Raw genomic sequence first — 18,733 nt, 5'->3', positions numbered from 1 at the left:
TGGCCTTCCTCCCTCACCCCTGCCAGGGCCTCTCCCCTGACCCTGTGACTTCACCCCAGCTCTGCCCTCCTCAGTTCTCCTGAATTCTGTCCTCTGTGGAGGAAGGAAGCACCCAGTTCTGGTTCTCCTTGTAACTATTCATCCTGAACTTTAAACCCATAACCCCCCCACACTTGGTAATAAAAGCACCTATTGTCCTTGGGACATTTCCACACAGCCTCTCTGAGTGATGTGCTCCTCCTCCCAGCTGCTCCTACTCCCTTGTGCACGTGTGTCCCTGACTTATCTTGCCTTTCCTCCTTCCCACCAGGCACCGGCCAGGAGGCTTCCAGTGGGCTGCCCCTGCTGCCATCCGAAACACTTCAGGAGCTTCTTAGCTAAGGGCCCCACGAGCCCACAGGGAAGCAGACCTCCAGGACGTCTTGCCCTGTGCTCCCAGCCCAGTTGCCACAACAAACAGCAGAGGAGACGTTGGTGAGTGGGCAGGGTTCAGACTGTGCCGTTGACCATTCCTCCCCAGCCGACCCTGAGGAGATGACAGAGAGGGGATCTGGGCAGCCAGGGCAGAATAGTGCCCGCAAGGTGAGATGAACACCTGGTCAGGTGCCCAGACAGCTGGGGGTGAAACCAGCATGCCTTACTGAGCATTATCTGTTGACCCTGGCTTAGCTGGTCAGAATTCTAGAACTGGTGGAGTTGGTGGGAACTGTCATTGAAGCCAGCCAGGAAACAAGATTCGGTATCTGCTGGGTGCCCTGGTTTCTGCTAGAAACCGTTATGCTGCCAAACTAGTACTCCATCCTTCCAAATTGTCCACAGGCTTCTTCCTCCTGCTACTCCAGGAAGGTGCTCTGGTTAACTGCATTTGGTTTTGATTTTCCCTTTGACTCTCTGATTCCTTAGCAAGAAGCCATCGTTGGGGGTGGAGCACAGTTCAAATTCTGTGTTAATTGTGGAACCCATCTGTTCCAGGTCCTGACCAAGAGCTCTCACTGGCCCTGCTTCACAGACGTGATCATTGTCACTCTGGTCAGTGGGAAATCCCATTGAGAGTAGGTGTAGAGTGACTCTGCTCAACAAAAATGGTGCCTTTGTGGGCAGCTATACAGTGGTCAATATTCTCAATTATATTTCAAAAGTCTGGGTGATCTTTTGGGATATCATATGTGAAAGTTAGGGGTCGGGGTCCATTGCTTTCGTAGCTTTAACTGGTGAGGAAGATGGGTTTCCTTCTGCTACCCTCTTCCCTCTTCTTGGGGTCTTGTGATTACAGTACTTGAGGGGTCCTCAGCCAGTGGCAGCCTGGGAAGTGGTCTGTTGACTCTCACTGTGAAGGAGGCTGATGGGGTCCTAACCAATTCAGTGAAGCAAAGCAAGTGAGAAGGAGGAGGGGGAAAGAGCAATCAGTGAAAAGAAGCATAGTCTGTGATTTTATAACACTGATTATTTCCCCCAAGGTTCTAAGGCTGCTTTGAAGTATGGTTCCATCATTGAAGTGGGAGAATAGCTTCTTTCTTAAAAATTATTTTTAGGGGCGCCTGGGTGGCGCAGTCGGTTAAGCCTCCGACTTCAGCCAGGTCACGATCTCGCGGTCCGTGAGTTCGAGCCCCGCATCAGGCTCTGGGCTGATGGCTCGGAGCCTGGAGCCTGTTTCCGATTCTGTGTCTCCCTCTCTCTCTGCCCCTCCCCCGTTCATGCTCTGTCTCTCTCTGTCCCAAAAATAAATAAATAAACGTTGAAAAAAAAATTAAAAAAAAATTATTTTTACTTTATTTTTAAAAGATTTTTATTTTTTAATGTTTATTTACTTATTTTTGAGAGAGAGAGAGAGAGAGCAAGCAGGGGACGGGCAGATAGAGAGAGAATCCCAAGCAGACTCCGTGCTGTCACTGCAGAGCCCAGTGTGGGGCTTGAACTCACAAATGGTGAGATCATGTCCTGAGCCAAAATCAAGAGTTGAACACTTAACCAACTGAGCGACCCAGGTGCTCTGACTTCAGCTCAGGTCATGATCTCGTGGTTTGTGGGTTCCTGCCCCACGTCAGGCTCTGTGCTGACAACTCAAAGCCTGGAGCTTACTTCAGATTCTGTGTCTCCCTCTCTCTCTCTGCCCATCCCCCATCATGCTCTCTCTCTCTCTCTCTCTCTCTCTCTCTCTCTCTCTCTATCTCTCTCTCTCTCTAAAAAATAAATAAACATTAAAAAGAGAGAGAGAGAGAGAATACTCTTAGGCTGCTTTGGCAGACAAAACTAAATACATGGGTTCTGTCCTTTTGTTAAAAAAAAAGATCTTGTAATTTTAAAGCAATTTTTAAAAAGTAATTATGAGGTTGGACTCTAAAGTGGCTGATGAAGGGAGAAAGCAGTGTCTTACTACTGCCTGAAGGAAAGTACAGAATGTATGGCTGAGATGGGGGGCATTATTTTAGGATTCAGGGAAGGCTGGATCAAAGTGAACACTGTGTATGCATGAGCATTGCTCCCTTGAGAGGCGAGCCCTAAGGCACTCTGACATTGTGAAGCAGCAGAAGCAGAAGATCAAAGGATGGAAAAATTAATGCAAGTCCTTTATTTTGAAGGCAGGTTTGCCTTGGCTAAAATCAGGATGAAGGTAGAGGCTCGGGTGCTGGGGAGAGGGCTGTGTAAGAAGCCCTTTCTGTGGAGTTACCCATTTTATGCTCAAGGCAGGGAAATTTGCAAGGAGAAAAAAGAGGACAAATTTTCATTGGAAAAGCTAGAGCAGATGGGACTGTGGAAATCATCCAGTACTCTTTTCCCTGCACTGATGAGGAAAGGGGGCCCCTGAAGGAGAGCTGCAGCGACACACCTGGTTGGTACAGAGTCAGGCTGGAACTTGGAGCTCTTCTCTGGAGTTCCTTCAAGTCTGAGCTGATGGGCTGCTCACAGATGATTTGGGCACCTTTAGCAAGATGCAAATGTTTCTTGACAGACTTCTCAGAAGGGCAAGTAACCTTTAGTTTCCTCCATACATTTTTTTCAGAGATGCCTGTGGAAAATCTCTTTTCTGAATTGCACACTCTTTTTTTTTTTTTTTCAACGTTTATTTATTTTTGGGACAGAGAGAGACAGAGCATGAACGGGGGAGGGGCAGAGAGAGAGGGAGACACAGAATCGGAAACAGGCTCCAGACTCTGAGCCATCAGCCCAGAGCCTGACGTGGGGCTCGAACTCACGGACCGCGAGATCGTGACCTGGCTGAAGTCAGACGCTTAACCGACTGCGCCACCCAGGCGCCCCGTGAATTGCACACTCTTAATGAAGACATTCGTTCTGCTTTTGATAAAATAAACTTTGAACAATGAACTATGGTGCTATATTGCATCAAAATGTTATTTCCCTAGGCTTCATTGTAATTCTTCTTTTATACTGAAAGCACATGTAATTTAGAGAGCTTTATGTTCCTTGATATATAACTTGTAATTAAATGTAGGGTTTGATCATATTTCTTTAAAAGTTGGGCATTAGGGTCTTGATTAATATTGTAACATCCCTTATACTATGAGAAAGTCAGCCTTCTTCCTAAGAAAAGAACGTAATCTATGTCAATCTGGTTAACATTGATTTGATTAATGTATCAGACGTACATTCATTCATTCATTCATTCATTCATCATATAGTCCTTGAGTGATGAAGCAGGCAAAGTGCTTGCTCTCGGGTAGTTTTCCTTCTAGGGAGAGAGGAAGACATTAATGTCTGTCGTTGATTTTAATGTTCAGTGAAGAAAAGTAGTGCAGGGTAAGGGGATGGGAGGATTGGGACAGGGTTATTTTTCAAAGGATCATCGAGTGGTCAGGGAGGGTCTCTTTGCCGAGGTGAGATGTCAGCAGAGGACAGAGTGAAGTGAGCGAGTGAGTCTTGAGATCTGGAGGAAGAACTCTATTCAAGGCAGAGAGACTGGCCACTGCTAAGGCCTTGAGGCAAGAGTGAAGTTGATGTGGCCAGAGGAGCAGCAGGCAGGCCAGCCAGCTGTAGAGTGGAGGGTGAGGCCCAGTGTGATAGCAGGTGAGCTTGGAGCAATAGGCAGGGCCGGGTGAGGTAGGGCCTTACAGGCCATGGTAGAAGTTTGGATTTTAGTCTGTAGGTGGTCATCGGAGCATGCTGAGTAGGAGAGTGACATGTCCAACTGCTGAATGGAGAACTGACTGGGGAGGCAGTGTGGAAACAGGGAGGCAGTTAGACCTCTGCAAGGGTCTAGGGTCATGATGCTGGTGGCTTGGATGGCTGGTGGCATGGGGTTGGTGACGTGTGATCAGAATGGAGGCAGAACCAGAACAAAGGTAGGCAGGTGGATGATGGAGCCTTTGGTCTGGGTGGGAAGTGCTGCAGGAGGAGCACATTTGACGGGAGAAAGTTGAGAGTTCTTGTTACATCTTGTTAGATAAACCAGTGGGGATGTGGAGTAGGCAATTGGATGTAACATTTTGGAGATTGGCAGAGAGGTTAGAATGGGAGATGGGTTTGGCAATCTCTGGCCTCTCACCACATATAAAGCCATGGGACTGGAGTTGATCCCCTGGGGGGTGAGCAGGCCATCACTTAGAGACCAGGAAGAGAGGGGAGGGTAGGAGGAAAGAGAGGAGAGTGCAACACCCAATCCAGAGAGAAGAGTGTCTCTCCAGATGGACGAGGTGACTGTGCCAGTGCAGCTGAAAGCATTAAATATATTACCAGCCTGAGAATAGTGTCCTCTAGATGATTGCCTGGATTTTTATGTGCTTGTGGGCCTTGTCTCCCCCATTAGACTGGGAACTCACCAAAGCCAGGGATTATTTCACTGTTCTCCTGCTTGCACTTGGAGCCACTTAAAGCTATGGCTAAATCACCTACTGAGTGGACACTTACTTGTAGAAGCTGCTTAGAGAGTCATCCATCAATGGGACTGTGGGAACAGTGTTGATGAGGAAGGGGCAGAACGAGTCCTGCTCTTGGCAAAGAGGCCAGTGATATCCCAATTCTGAGTAGAAGGACTTGGGTGGCAAAGAAGACAGATGGGAAGAGCAGGAAGGAAGCAGGACTGTCAGATTCCTGATTTGGGGAGCGATTGGCCCCTTAAATGTAGTCATATAGTTCCCTCCTGAGGAAGGGGGGCCCTGAAAAGTCAGGAACTCTTTGAATGGCTGTTGATTGATGCGGCGGTTGGATTCTTTACCTCTGTCTCTGCAAAATATGCGCATCTATCTATCTATCTATCTATCTATCTATCTATCTATCTATCTATCTTTCTGTGGCTTAAGAAGGATGGAGGAGCCTGTAATGACTTCCCTTGGAGGTACCTGATTCAGAACCAGCAGTTCAGGTCCTGACAAAGAGCAGAGTCCCAATGGGACCTGAGTCTGGACAGGAGTTCTGTGGTGGTGCTCGGGGGCTGTCATGGCCTCTTCTGTTGACTGGGTTCCATCGATCTGTATCTGTGGGGAGTAACTGGGCCAGAAAGTCTGGCCATCTCTGACTGGGGGTAGTGTCTGGGGTAGACCAGCCTCAAAGATCCCTAAGGGCTGGGCACACTAGGAGTTAATCTGCATAAGGAGAGAGATGAGTTTCCTGGCCATCAGGAGTCTGGGATAATAACTGGATTCTGTCCTGTTTCTTGTCTCTTATGTAGACATAATGAAACCAGAGGACTCATAGGATCATAGGAAAGCATAGGAATAGTTTCCGCTGGGACACTGAGAGCTTTGAAGAGATGGGAGGCCATCTTGATGAGACAGGACCAGAAGTTGAGAGTCCTCGACAGCATAAAGGAGACCCTGCTTGTGGAATGAGGGCAGATCCTTGGCCCTCCAGAGTTTAAGCTGGTAATAAGCCTGCAAGCCAAGGGTCCATCCCCTGGAGTTACCCTGGGAACCTAATAACTAAATTTTTCCAGGTGATCCTGATCATGGGGCTTGATAAAGCCCAAGCCTGTTGCTAAAACTACGTTAAGATAGGGGCGCCTGGGTGGCGCAGTCGGTTAAGCGTCCGACTTCAGCCAGGTCACGATCTCGCGGTCCGTGAGTTCGAGCCCCGCGTCGGGCTCTGGGCTGATGGCTCAGAGCCTGGAGCCTGTTTCCGATTCTGTGTCTCCCTCTCTCTCTGCCCCTCCCCCATTCATGCTCTGTCTCTCTCTGTCCCAAAAATAAATAAACATTGAAAAAAAAAATTAAAAAAAACAACTATGTTAAGATAAAAGCTCTTTTTATTAATTTGATACCCATTAAAACCATCACAGATTAATTAATTTTCAAAAGAAAGAAAACTATGCCACAGTTCTGCAAGTAACTTATGTCCAGATGTTGACATCTTGGGACAGCCTGTCATGCTTAAAAATATTGTAAGAAATCTTTAGACAGTAAAACCTAAAAATAAAACCCCCAAAATTAAAAAGAAGAATAAGGGAAAAGCATTGTAGTTCAAGAGATTTATTGGTTTATTTATTTTTGAAAAGAATATAAAGTTAACAACTTAATACCAGATTCCAAGACCTAGGTATCCCCACTTTTGTAGTGGGGAGGGAAGGTAATTATAAAATGCAAGAAAGCACCCAAGGGAGAAAACTATAAAAATCACTGGAGGCTTAGCTGACTAGCCAGTGGTTTCTACAAGCTAGAGTTACTGAAGCGCATGAACCCTTGATGTGAGCAAGTGGTGCAGGGGGCACGGGGAAGAGATCGCGTTTGATTAATTCATGGTGCCTGAGGAGGATTTGGAACCACTGACAACTTTCATATCTACCAGCCTCCCGTTAAGCTACCTGGGGTGAACTGAAATTGTAGTGGATGAGTTGAAATTGTATTCATAACATTATCCCTGACTGTGTTCTTTTCTCAGTGCCTGGGGTGAGTCTGGAGCACATTCATAGCAGTATTTCCGCCCTGTTGCCCCATTCATACAGCTGCCTGCTCAGATCTCAGCTTTCTCTGGGTTGCAGCTAGAGCGGTTCTGGGCCAGATTTCCAGGACGACATCCGCGGTGTTCTTACCTCTTCTTCTGAACTATGTCAGCTTGCGTCCTGCTGACGTCCAGCTGTGCCATATCCTTCGGATCAGGCATCCCCCACCTTTTGTGGGGTGATATGGTTGTTATGGAGAGGCCCACCTAGTGCTCTCAGTGGAGGGTGAGGAGAGAGTGACAAGCGTCCTGGGATGGTGGCAGGACTTGCAGTTTCCTTGCCCACAAATGGAATGCAGGTAGAAGCTTGTCCAAGAGTTCATACAACACAAGCCCAGGGTCTGATACTGTGGGTGAGCATCTGGATTTAGGAGGGCCTGCTTGGTCAGGTGGGAGAAGTGAGTGACATGGGAGGAGAAACTGTGGTCTGTGCATTCCAGACACGGGGACTCAAAAGGGAGGTCTTCCCACTCAACAGATGTTTCCCCTCTTTCAAACCAAAGCCTTGGAAGGACCTCAAATGAAGGGAACTTTAGATGAAAATCAAGAAGATGAAAATCAATAAAAATAGATAAGGAAAAAATAATAAAAATATTTTTCACTTACAATTTTTTTTTGAAGCAACTAAACATGGACAGAATGTGATGAGGTTGATGAGAGTCTAAGCTAAAGACTATAGGGAGAGTGTGTTTTGCTACCTTTTCTTTAGGTTATGGTTAATAACCATGGAGGGTCTGAGATTTCACCTGAGTGCAAGCTAATGAGTTAGCTACGGTGTCATGGGACCTGTGGGTTAGGCATAAATGACTTTTTGATTCACAATGATAACAGTGGCCTGGGTACCAGCATTTTCTCACACTGGGTCTTTGAGCTTCAGTCCCAACAGGGTGATGCAGAGGGCCAGGTGGCACCTGTGCACATGGGAGAGAGAAATCTTGAGCTTAGGGAACTCAAATCTTGTATAATGGACAGTAAGTGTACATGTGCTTTGCTCCAAAGGCGTACATGATCTCGCTTGTTTACGACATAGGTATCCTTGAAAAGATAGTCTGGAACAAGGTCACTCCATGCTTCTACTTGGAAGATGTGCAGAACTGAGAAAGAACCATGGAGAATGGCTTCCACATGCTGCATCGATAGAGAGGGAAAGGAAGCTGGTGTTACCACCTCCTTGTTACTCACCAGGCAGTGAGCAGGAGACCTCGTTCTTTACCTCATCAGAGCTCAGAGGTGGTACTGTTGTTAGATCAGTAAGGAGCTGGTGAGTAATGGGACTGAGACATCCAACTACAGGATTTATGTAGGTATTACATACTTCTTATATGCGAAGCATTGTGTTAAAAAATAGCTAGAGCTTAGTCAGATGTTTATTGGCTCACAGTTCTAAGGGCTGTCCATGCATTGTGTAATTCTCATAACTAAGATTATCAGGTGCTGCTGAGGAAACTGTGGGGGACACTGAGGCACAGTGAGTTGATGGGGCTAGGATTCAAACCTGCGTGTTTAGCCACTCTACTCCTCTGTTCTTTCTTCAGCCCTCAGGGTCACACAGGGAAGGTCATGGTGAAACTAGCATACGCACTGAGGATGTGGAAGGGTTTGGAAACCATGCCGCATAGGAATAGTGGAAGGGCCAAGGGTGTCTTGTCTACAGAAGGATAAAGGATAAATGGTGACTGTCTTCAAATATTTGTAGGCATGTCTTGTAGCAGAGTAGAGTTTAGTCTTCATGACCCCGGGGGGCAGAATGGGGTCCAGTTAGGAGGCATATCATCCCTCAGCCTGCAATGGAATAGGCTGCTTGTGAATGTGGGAACTTCTCGAAGGATTTTCTGGGAGATTGCCTTTTGGGATGCCATGGGTGGGATCTGTCAATGGCCCCTCAGTAAGCACCTCTGTTTCTATTCTCTACAGGAGCTAGGTGATGGAGGAGGAGGTTTCTAGTGAGATATTCTAGACCTTTCCTAAGAGAGCAGGCCCAGCTGAACACAGTGGCCCAAACTCCCTCCCCTGCCATCCCTTTCTGTCCCCTTTCTAAGAATTCTCTACTGTCAGGCATGCCCAGAGGGAGTTCCTGCACGGATGAGGCTGTGTCCTAAATGGGGACTCCAGCCCACCCTAAGGGGCTGGAGAAGTCCATCTCAGCTGTAGACCTGCTCTGTCTCATGAAGGGACCCACCAGGATGTTGGCTCAGTCCTGCCTCTAACTCTGATGGGTTTGGTTCCATCCCTCTCTGAGCCTATAATCACCAGCCTCCTGGCTTGACCAGGCTCTATCAAGTAGCCTCACACACACCAGACCCACTGTTGCCCAGTTTGGGACAGAACAGGATTCCTATACTGGGTGGGAGGCTGAATTATGACATCTCTGTGGTCTCTTAACTGTATCTGTGGTTCTGTGATTCACCCTTTCTTTGTCAACAGCCCATGCTTTAAAAAGCAAGTGGGAACAAGTGGTTGGATCCAGTACTCCTCTGTAAGGACCTGGCTGTGACCCAGTGGTCACTGTCTGGTCTTGGGCAGCTCTGGTCCTGAGTGGAGCAGGTCTGGTTCAAGTGCAGGTCCAGGGAGGAACTTGGGGAGATGGTGAGGAATGAATGGTGGCAACTGCTTTAATGGCATCTGTTGCACTCAGCCAGAAATGTCTTCTTTTGGAAGCTAAAGACTCCCTCAATATGGTCTCAATTAGCCTGTGCATATCTTTAAAATAATTACATTTTCATCAAAGGATTTTTGAGAGTGATGTTTAGCCCAGTGTAAAGGGCATGATCAGGATTTGATCCTGAAATAATGTCTCTGCTATCCCAGATGTCAGGAGTAACTAAAAATATACTCATAACTCAGAGGAATTCTTGGTTTATTGGACCCATCTCCTCTTCCTCTTAACCTCCCTCCAGAAAGTGAGAGGGTGATGAAGTGAGCCAAAATTCTTTAATTATCCAGTCTGCTGACATTATTTTATCTGCATCACTGATATTAAATTTGTACAGCATTCCATTTCAGTCACAGAGCTAGGAGCAGCCTCTGCGAATGCGGGCCTTTGTCCTTCTGCTGGTTGTGGCCAATGTTCTGCTTTCCAGTCCACCCCACCCTCCCTCAGACTTCTTAAATTCCAGAGCTTTCTGTGGCACCGGAAATTATCTGTCTGTGGAATGTCCATACTTCAGGAAAGTCCCTGAACTGTGTATCCCAATTCTGCTTCCCCCAACTCATCTTGGCCATTTGTGGTTAGGTTTTGGCATGCGCTTATCATTGGAGAAAGCTGGGTTTGGCGGGAGCATTTCATCGGGTTTCTATTATTGACATCAACGCAATTTCATTGCTTCCTATCATTGACATCCATGGAGAAGGAAGGGAAAGTGTGGCTAGTTTTTTTTTTTCTTCTTCTTCTTCTTCTTCTTCCTTCATGTACAAATTTAATTTTCCCTGTTATATCCTTAACTTTTCTGGCCAGTCAGATGCATCTTTGGTTTCAGTTTGGTTCTCTAGGCTGTGACCTTTCCATCTGACTTCATGGTAACACACTCAGCTGGTTTTCTTAGCACCTGGTTGATGCTACTCTTACTGCTACAACCGGGTCACATTTATTGAGGGCTGCTGGTATGCCAAGCACTCGCTGAGGGCTCCAGTCCTCACAGCCTCTTGAGGCAAGTACTATTACCATCCTCTCCATTGTATAAGTGAGGACACAGAGATTCAAGAACTGGCTGAAGATCCTGCAGCAGGGCTAGGGTTGGAAGCCAGGCAGCTGGCTGACTTCACCGCGCCTCCCCCCTACCCTGCCCCACTAACTGTCTCCCGGCCCTCCGCTGTGCATGAAACCAGTGTCCCCACTAACCCTCCAGGAAGTGTTCCTGTCTTTCTAAAACCCTGTCCTCAGCAAATGTTTAATGAGAACTGAGTGTGCAGGCCATTCTGCCATAGAGATGCAAAGATCTACAGATGTGATTCCCACCCTCCCCCCACAACCTCTCAGACACTGTGGCCAGACAGAGCCTGAGCTCTGCTAAGGGGCCATATTTTCTGTCAGCTTATCCCTGGTGCCGCCATCAGCAGAAATGCCTGGTAGCACTTACCTGGGCCCACACTGCTTGTGGTGAGCCCTCACAGACATTTCCCTGACCAGAGCCAGCATTGTGGCTGGACCAGACCTTGTGGTCCTTATTACAAGATAAGACCTTAGCAACAAGCATCAGGGAACTTGGAAAAGACAGGGGTTATTACTTATGTATGAGTCCTAGAGGGTACATGGCATGCCTGGGGCCACACAGTGAGGTCATGGGGAGAGAGCGAGAGCTGTCTTGGGGTTCTGCTTTTCTGGGGCCAAAGGTGGGGGCCTAGGGTCTCCCAGGATCACTCTTTATTGGTAAATTTAAAACCTAAGAGTGGGAATTAAAGTGTGGGAAGGGAAAGGTCAAAGGACCAGTGGTTTAAGTCAACCACAGCTCTCTAAAAAGCGAACTTGGAGGGTGGGGCGACTTGGCTCTTCATCTAGCATGTAGCTGGCGGTGTGCTTGTTTGAGATGGATGTCTTTGAAGTGGATGCTTCAGTAACCAAAAGCTTAACGTCAGGACCTTACATTACAGTCAGAAAAGCTGTCGGGTGCTTTTGCCAACGGTGCCTTTGTGGCATTCACTGCTGTTTCCAGGGTCGGTTAAGTATCTGACTTCTGCTCAGGTCATGATCTCTTGGTCTGTGAGTTTGAGCCCCACGTCAGGCTCTGCACTAGCAGCTCAGCGCCTGGAGCCTGCTTCAGATTTTGTGTCTCCCTCTCTCTCTGCCCCTCCCCCACTGATGCTCTGTGTCTGTCTCTCTCTCTCAAAAATAAGTAAACATTTAAAAAAGTGATGAACAAACTACCAATTAAACAAAGCTGTGGACATTTTTACAAATGAATGAGAGAATATTTTAATTACCAAAAAGGTAATTAGATTGAAGGATGGCCTGTTAAACTATGTACATTGAGTGTATGCAAAACCATGCACCATCCTTGTTTTCATATTTTCTCACAGATTCGTGGGAACTTGGTCCTGGATAGGTGCCTGTGACCCCATGTTATAGATCCTGCTAGATCTAGGCCTCAGAGCGGTGGGACTTTGAGATTAGAGTAGGACTCAGCTGCATGGAAAAGACTGCCCATGCCATTCCAGAACTACCTGTACTGGCAACATTGTATAGGAGAGGGTGGAAGGCCTTTAGGTTTTGCTTGATAACAACAGTGGTCTTGAACTTCATGACTCCTTCCAGTTGGATCCTTTCCCGTCTTGCTCAACACTTGCCTCACTTCCCAAGCCTTGCCTAACTTGGTTGGATATCTAAGCACACATCCCTCCAAACTGTGCAGGAATCCCTAGACCTGGCCCTTGCTTAAGGCCTGGAACTAGATCAAGGAGCTCAAGCTCAAACTGGAGCTGAAGAAGGAGAGAAAAATATTTAGGGGGCCATGAGCCAGCCCAGGTAGTAGGCTGACATGAATCAAGAGGACCCAGATGCAAAAGCCATAAAAATTTCATGCACTTTGACTCAGTAATTGAAATTCTTAAAATATATCTTGGGGAAATAATCTAGACTGAAGGAAAAGTTATATGCATGAAACTGTGACTTGTGAGGTCATCTGTTTTTAGTGAAATTGGAAGCAACCTAAATGGTAAATAACAGGGGCACGACTGAGTAAATTATGGTTCATCCACTTGGCAGAATATTGCAAAGTCATTAAAAATGAGACTTATAAAGAGTGTTCCATAACCAGGAAAAAGTTTGTGGCTTAGCCTGAAGAAAAGTATGAAAATGAAGGCATTGATATTATATAAATATAATTTAAAAAAATTTTTTTAAGGTTTATTCGTTTCTCAGAGACAGACAGAGTGTGAGTGGGGGAGGGAGGGACAGAGAAAGAGAGAGAGAGAGAGCGAGAGCGAGAGCGAGAGAGAGAGAGAAAGAGAGAGAGAGAGAGAGAGAATCTGAAACAGGCTTCAGGCTCCGAGCTGTCAGCACAGATCCTGATGCGGGGCTTGAACTCATGGGCCATGAGATCATGACCTGAGCCGAAGTTGGACGCTTAACCGACTGAGCCACCCAGGTGCCCCTATATAAATATAATTTTGATTTGAAAGGTACATATATAGAAAAAAAACCCAGGAGAAATGTACATGAAAAATGATAGTATTTGTGTCAGGAAAAAAGTCATCTGTAACCCTTTCCACAACTAGACTTTAGCAGATACTGTTTAAGAACAATGACAAAAGAGTCTGGAAGAGGGGGACTGGAGTGAGTTCAAAGTTCACGCAGGGAGTCAGCAATCAAGACACTGTCTAGAAGAGGGGGAAGGACACATATGAGAACATGTCCAAATATAACCCAGTGTGTGAAATAACATAACCGTTTCCTGAACTGAAGGCAGGTGAAGCATGAATAGGGTGAATGTGGCCAAGGAAGACGTCTGTGAAGTCACGTCTCACATGTAGACTAGGAAGACTGTGGAAGGATGGGAGTGGCCACACATTCATCCTGGTTCCCCTAGGCAGTCCTGGCAAAAGGATTAATAGGATCCCTTTTCACTGTCAAAAGAGTCCTGGTTTGGATAATCTGTCACATGGTCACCTTAGATGTTGAAAAGGAAGGGGAAGGCCACTCTAGGTTGATGATAATTGTTCTGGTCACCTCAAGCACTTAAGAGTGAATGGATTAAGATTCCCTGATGCTGAAGTGGGCCCAGCCTGATGGAGAGGTGGCCCAGGTGTAACATTTGAATACTGCCCCACTTCCTGTTTAGTTGAAGGCTAATCAGGGTGGTTATTCCCAAGCTTCCCCACCTGTAGCTGGAATTTGTATTTTGCTCTGGCCAGGAACTCCTCTCTCCTTGATTCCTTCTTCACCCATCCCACAGATCTGGTGCATGACCGTTAAAATTTTCAGTGAGCAGAAGCAGTGCAAGTAGATAATTTGCCAGCCGAGCCTTCCCCTGTTTGTGTACCTGGGAGCATTTCTCCTCAGAGAAGTTCTTGACTTTTAATAGAAAAGCTCATGTATGGCTAGTGCAGAAATAATTTCAAATGGCAGAAGATGGTAACTTTAAGCAGATCGGGGCTTGGCCTGGGGTGGGCTCTGTTTACCTCTTGGTGTCTACCCTCTGTTCTGTTGCCCTTGTCAAGGCAGGCTTATGGGGAAGCCCATTGCTGTGCAGAGCACCAAGCTGACCAGCTGCGATTCAGCCTGGAAGCCACGCCTAGGTTTGGGTTGCAGGAAAAATGGGGTTGGGTTGTGGAGGAGGCCTCCTCCCCTGTGCCCACAGGAGAACTAGTGTGACCCTGAGTGCCCCAAGATGCCTGCCTGCGACAGAAGAGGCAAAGGACCTTCTTTAGGCAGCATCTCTTACAGACAGTCTCAGCCCAGAGGTGTTCCAGACCACAGAGGAGCCAGACAGATGCCCTCACTTTGTACATGAACAAACAGATAAATGCTTTGGGGATTGCCTAAGTGAAGAAATGGCTGGGCCTTTTGTGAATCTTTTGTCCTGCTGTTTGGTTGAGGAATACAAGTGGTGAGTGTGGGGACAAGCTCCCTTTGACTTTTTTTGGACTTAAGCCCGAAGTTACCTTTTAGCACGTGAATACTATTTTAACTCTCCGGTTAAGACATAAGGGGAAAGAAAAACATGGCCTCACTTGAGAGAGAGAGGTTTGCTTTGGAGGCCAGGATATACATACTTGACAGGAACCTTCCGAGGTCAGCTAAGAGAGGACCCCTGAGCAAGCAGGTGTTCATGCCAAATCCCAGCTCCCCGGAGTGGCCTGGTGGGAGAACCTGACCTTTCCATGGGGGAGAAAGTACCATTGTGAAGACTTAAACTGAAACCGGTGTAAATAAGACGGCACTGATCTTTCTCTCGTTTCATTTTATCTATGCCACAGGGAGCAGGTCCCATTAAAAGCAAAGTCTGATTTTTCACTTGGGCCCAGAAACCAAGAGGGACAAGCCATTAGAGAGGTAGCACCCAGCCCTGACCGATAGCTGTGAGGCAGAGCAAAGTTGATGGCAAGGGTTCTTGAGTATCTCATGTCTTGAATCTCCCCACATCAGGTCCTGGGCTCTGGGAAGTCCTAGGGACTGCTTTCTCCAAGAAAAGTGACACGGCACACCCGGTAATGCTGAAACACCAGACTAAGAGCAAAAACTGATTCTCTGCATTACACGTTAATGGTAAGAGCTCCAGATGACAGCAGTTTGTTAAATGTTCTATAACTATGAGAAATGGAGGTTAGTAATTAGAAGTGGACTGGTAACTGAGTGGCTATATTTGGTATGGATAAACACGCAGGAAGCTCTGTTTTGGGCCTAATCAGCCATGGCTGGAGAGGCCTAGCTGGTTGGTGGCTGTGCCCACTGGATAGAAGCTTACCTGAGGTGCTTAGAAGAAAATGCTCTAACAACTAGAATGGGTGTTTGCAGGGAGGCAGAGAGCATACTTCTCTTCAGAGTCCTGTGCCAATCTTGTTCCTGTGGGGCAGAGAACATTTAACACCCAGCAGATGTTGGGGCCATGTTCCCCTGTAGGCTGATGCTGAGAAACTGCTGCTTTTGTGTCGGCGGAGTGTCCCGCACAGGGTGTAGAATTGTTGGGTCCAGGAGTGGAAAGCCATGAAGGGTTTTAGGGCCTGTGATCAGGCCATTGCCTCACTAGCTATTTTGTTTCCAACCCCACTTTCCTAGTCCCTGTGGTTCTATTGTCTTTTGCTAATCAGGCCTCTTCAATAGGATTCCAGACCCTATGTCCTCGAGGTCCCCCAGCGAATACTTGGTGGTGGCCTGTTGATCTTCCTGTTGCCTTGCACTTCCTTCCCTGGTAGCTGATGTGGGGAAGGGCTTTCCCCCTGCATGTGAGTGTCCCTGTTCCTGAGAGAGGGTTGGCAGAGAGAGATGCTCTCTCCTCCCCACTGAGAGACAGTTGAGCTGACACCTCTGAGCAGAGGTTCCTCTCTCCGGAAGGTCAGTTACAGTTTGCTATGTTCCTGCTGACACACTGCCAGTGCAAACCTGAGATTGGGGTTCAGAGAGGCCCAGGCCTGGCAAACACCAGTGCCAGACCCAAGGATGCCCCATCCACCTGTGTTGCTCAGACTACAGATTGAACTTTTCACCCAGAACTCTCCACCTCGATGGGGAAGGAAAGGCAGGACAGGGGTGGGGAGGACAGCCAGGGTGTGAGGGAGGGAGATCATGGGAGCAAATGGAGGCCACTGGCAGTGAGTCAGAAGGAAGGCGTGTGTTCTCACTCTTCCCGCAGTGTTTATGTCACCATATTGGGAGGATGTAGCGTCTAACACGCTGTGTTGAACCTCTCATCTTATTTATGCTTGTGGTGGTCATTGTAGGTGCTCAGAAACACACAGCGGTGTGTATGTGGACAGGCTGTGTGCATTTTAACCCTTAAGTGGGGGTTCTTCTCTGTTGGGAGCATAAACTTGATGAACCTGGCTTGGTTGGCCCAGATGATCAACATGTGGCCCTGATAACATAAATGTTCTAAGTAGTCAAGAGGGAGTTGATTGTGTCAGCGTGTCTTTGTCCAGCCATGGAACAGGCTTTGTAAGACAAACATCCGGGGCCTAAGAAGTTGGGATCTGGAAGAAGATTCTTATAGATGTGAACCACAGGAATGAATGAACTTCTGGAATTTCCTTGCTGAGAGGGGTGTGCATGCTTGTGGCTATGGCTTTTGGCTACTGTATATACGTTCTGCTTCCTGGTGCACAAGACTTACCTAATTACTAGCAGACTAGCTCATCACTTCAGAACCAGAAGTGACTGGCTACTGTCACACAAGTTCCCTTAACACGCTCATCCAGGTCCCTGAGGAATAGTTAAGGGTAGCTTGTCTGAGCTGCTGTCCGCAGACCAAAGTATGTGAGGGCTCCACAGGTGCTTGGCTCACAAGAGGCAGACAAGGTGTGCACATCATATTATAAATTATGTTCATCTGTATATACAGATAATACACATCCAGGAGAAATGTTAGAGGTCTTCTAACCCCAGAGAGGTTAGGACACTTTTCCAGGAGCCACTGTTAGCAGGTCCTGTCCCTGAAATTTGGTGGCTCTAGCCTTATGCCAGCCCTTCTCTCCGGATTTTGGTTTTCTTAACTATAAACTGAGAAGGTGACCAAATGTCCCCCTGTGTCTGGGACTGTGTGCAATCTAGTGGCAGAACCAGGACAAGACACCAGGACCTTGGACTCCAGCTACCTCCCAGGTCCTCCCCATGGCATCTTTAAACACTGTGTGACACTGTTACCAAGGGTCTGAACCTTGGTGCCAGAGACCTGGGTTCAAAGCCAACTGATAGAAGTAGCTGTTATTGTTAGGTCTGCGACCTTGGATGTATTGCTCAACTCCTGAGTCTTCTCTTCAAAATGAAAATAATATCCATCTTACCGAGTTGCTTTGAAAATGGAAGTTAACTAGGTAAAACCCTCACTATGGTAGCTGGCCCCCAGGATGCATTCAATTAAATAGGTTATTTTTGTTTGTAACAGTAGATAGTGTGCATCACTTCATTTGTCCGGACCTGAGGTTTCCTTTCTGTGAAACAGTAGTGTTGGACTGGACCCGTGCTTCTCTGACTTTGCCGTCCCCAAGGGAAGTGGAGAAAGAGCATGTGCTCAGCGACAGGGGCTTGGGGCGTAGTCTGAAGAAGCTTATGGAAAGCATCACATTTCTTTGAAGTCCTAGATTTATTTGTAAATCTACTTATCATTGTCATTTTATACAATAAGGTGAATGCATTATTGCTTTTATTGTTTTAATATAAAAATGCTTCCCCCACATCTTTGAGTATAGTTGATGTTCTGGGATGAGATGGCCTTGAGTATCCCCAGAGGGCACAGAGCGATACGCCCGTGGGGATGGAGGTGGGATTGTATCATTTCCAAGATCCCTCCCAGCTCCGGCATCCCATGTTCCTGGGGTAAGTGGTACCTAGGAATCCTGAAGGAACCTCAGATGGGCAGGCTCCCGTATGCCCCTGCCCCTAGTGGGACGGGGCAGTGTGAGGTAGGGGTGGAAGCAGCAGAAGGGAGGGAGAAGATGTAGCCTCTGGAAGTGAAAGACGAAGAAGGCTGGAGGAGCAGGGCTGTGTCTGAGCCTGACTTTTGGCCCGTGGGCTAATAAACCTGGCCGGTTTGGGTTGGCAGCCCTCCACCACCCCAGGTAAGTTGCAGGAAACACTAAGCCATTGTTTCTCATCTCCAGCTGGAAGCTGTCCAGGGCATGGGCCCTCATATCATGGAAGGGTGGGTGAGGGCAAGGGGTGAACTGCATGTGGAAACATAGGGCTTGCCACACTGCCAAAGCATCCTCCTGGCAGTGCTGATGTAGCATCCAAGGCCAAGGTCTGGGGTTGTGCCCAGCCAATGGGAGGAGAGTGGAGGCGAGCCTGGAAAAGAGCAGCAGGCTTTGGGGGAGAACACAGATTTCTGGCCTGTGAATGGGAAGAGAGAGCATCTGGGCAGGGGTGTGGAAGACAGATGTGCATGGACTCTCTCAGGCATGAGGGATTGAAATGAAGTCACCTATTTGTTTAGGACAAGTATAGGGGCTTTCCCTGGGCAAGGGATTGACTGCATTAGTCAAATTTGTACCCATCAGATAGCATTCCAATGAATCTAAGAGAATATCACAAAAGTTGTTACACTGGAAATGTCCTGTTGGGCAAGGTATTTATTATAATAATAAGATTTAACATATCTAGATGAATTCTTCCTGAGCATGTTACCAAATAGAGCTAGGATTTGGCGTTAAGAAGGATTGGATTCCACTTCTGTTTTGTTATGACCTCAGGCAAGTCGCT

The 18,733-nt window shown here is 47.3% G+C and overlaps 1 protein-coding gene across 1 annotated transcript in view; it reads left to right on the top strand.

Moving 5' to 3' along the window:
* Positions 1-309: 309 nt before the first annotated feature.
* The window catches only part of MYLK (myosin light chain kinase), a 212,911-nt gene continuing 194,487 nt past the window's right edge, over positions 310-18,733 (top strand). Inside the window, exon 1 of the mRNA XM_043594342.1 lies at positions 310-474. The gene's annotated coding sequence lies outside the window, so the exon portion shown is untranslated. The remainder of the gene's footprint in view (positions 475-18,733) is intronic.

This window comes from Prionailurus bengalensis, chromosome C2, assembly GCF_016509475.1.
Source record: "Prionailurus bengalensis isolate Pbe53 chromosome C2, Fcat_Pben_1.1_paternal_pri, whole genome shotgun sequence".
NCBI lineage: Eukaryota > Metazoa > Chordata > Mammalia > Carnivora > Felidae > Prionailurus > Prionailurus bengalensis.
This window is presented reverse-complemented; position numbering and strand designations above follow the sequence as displayed.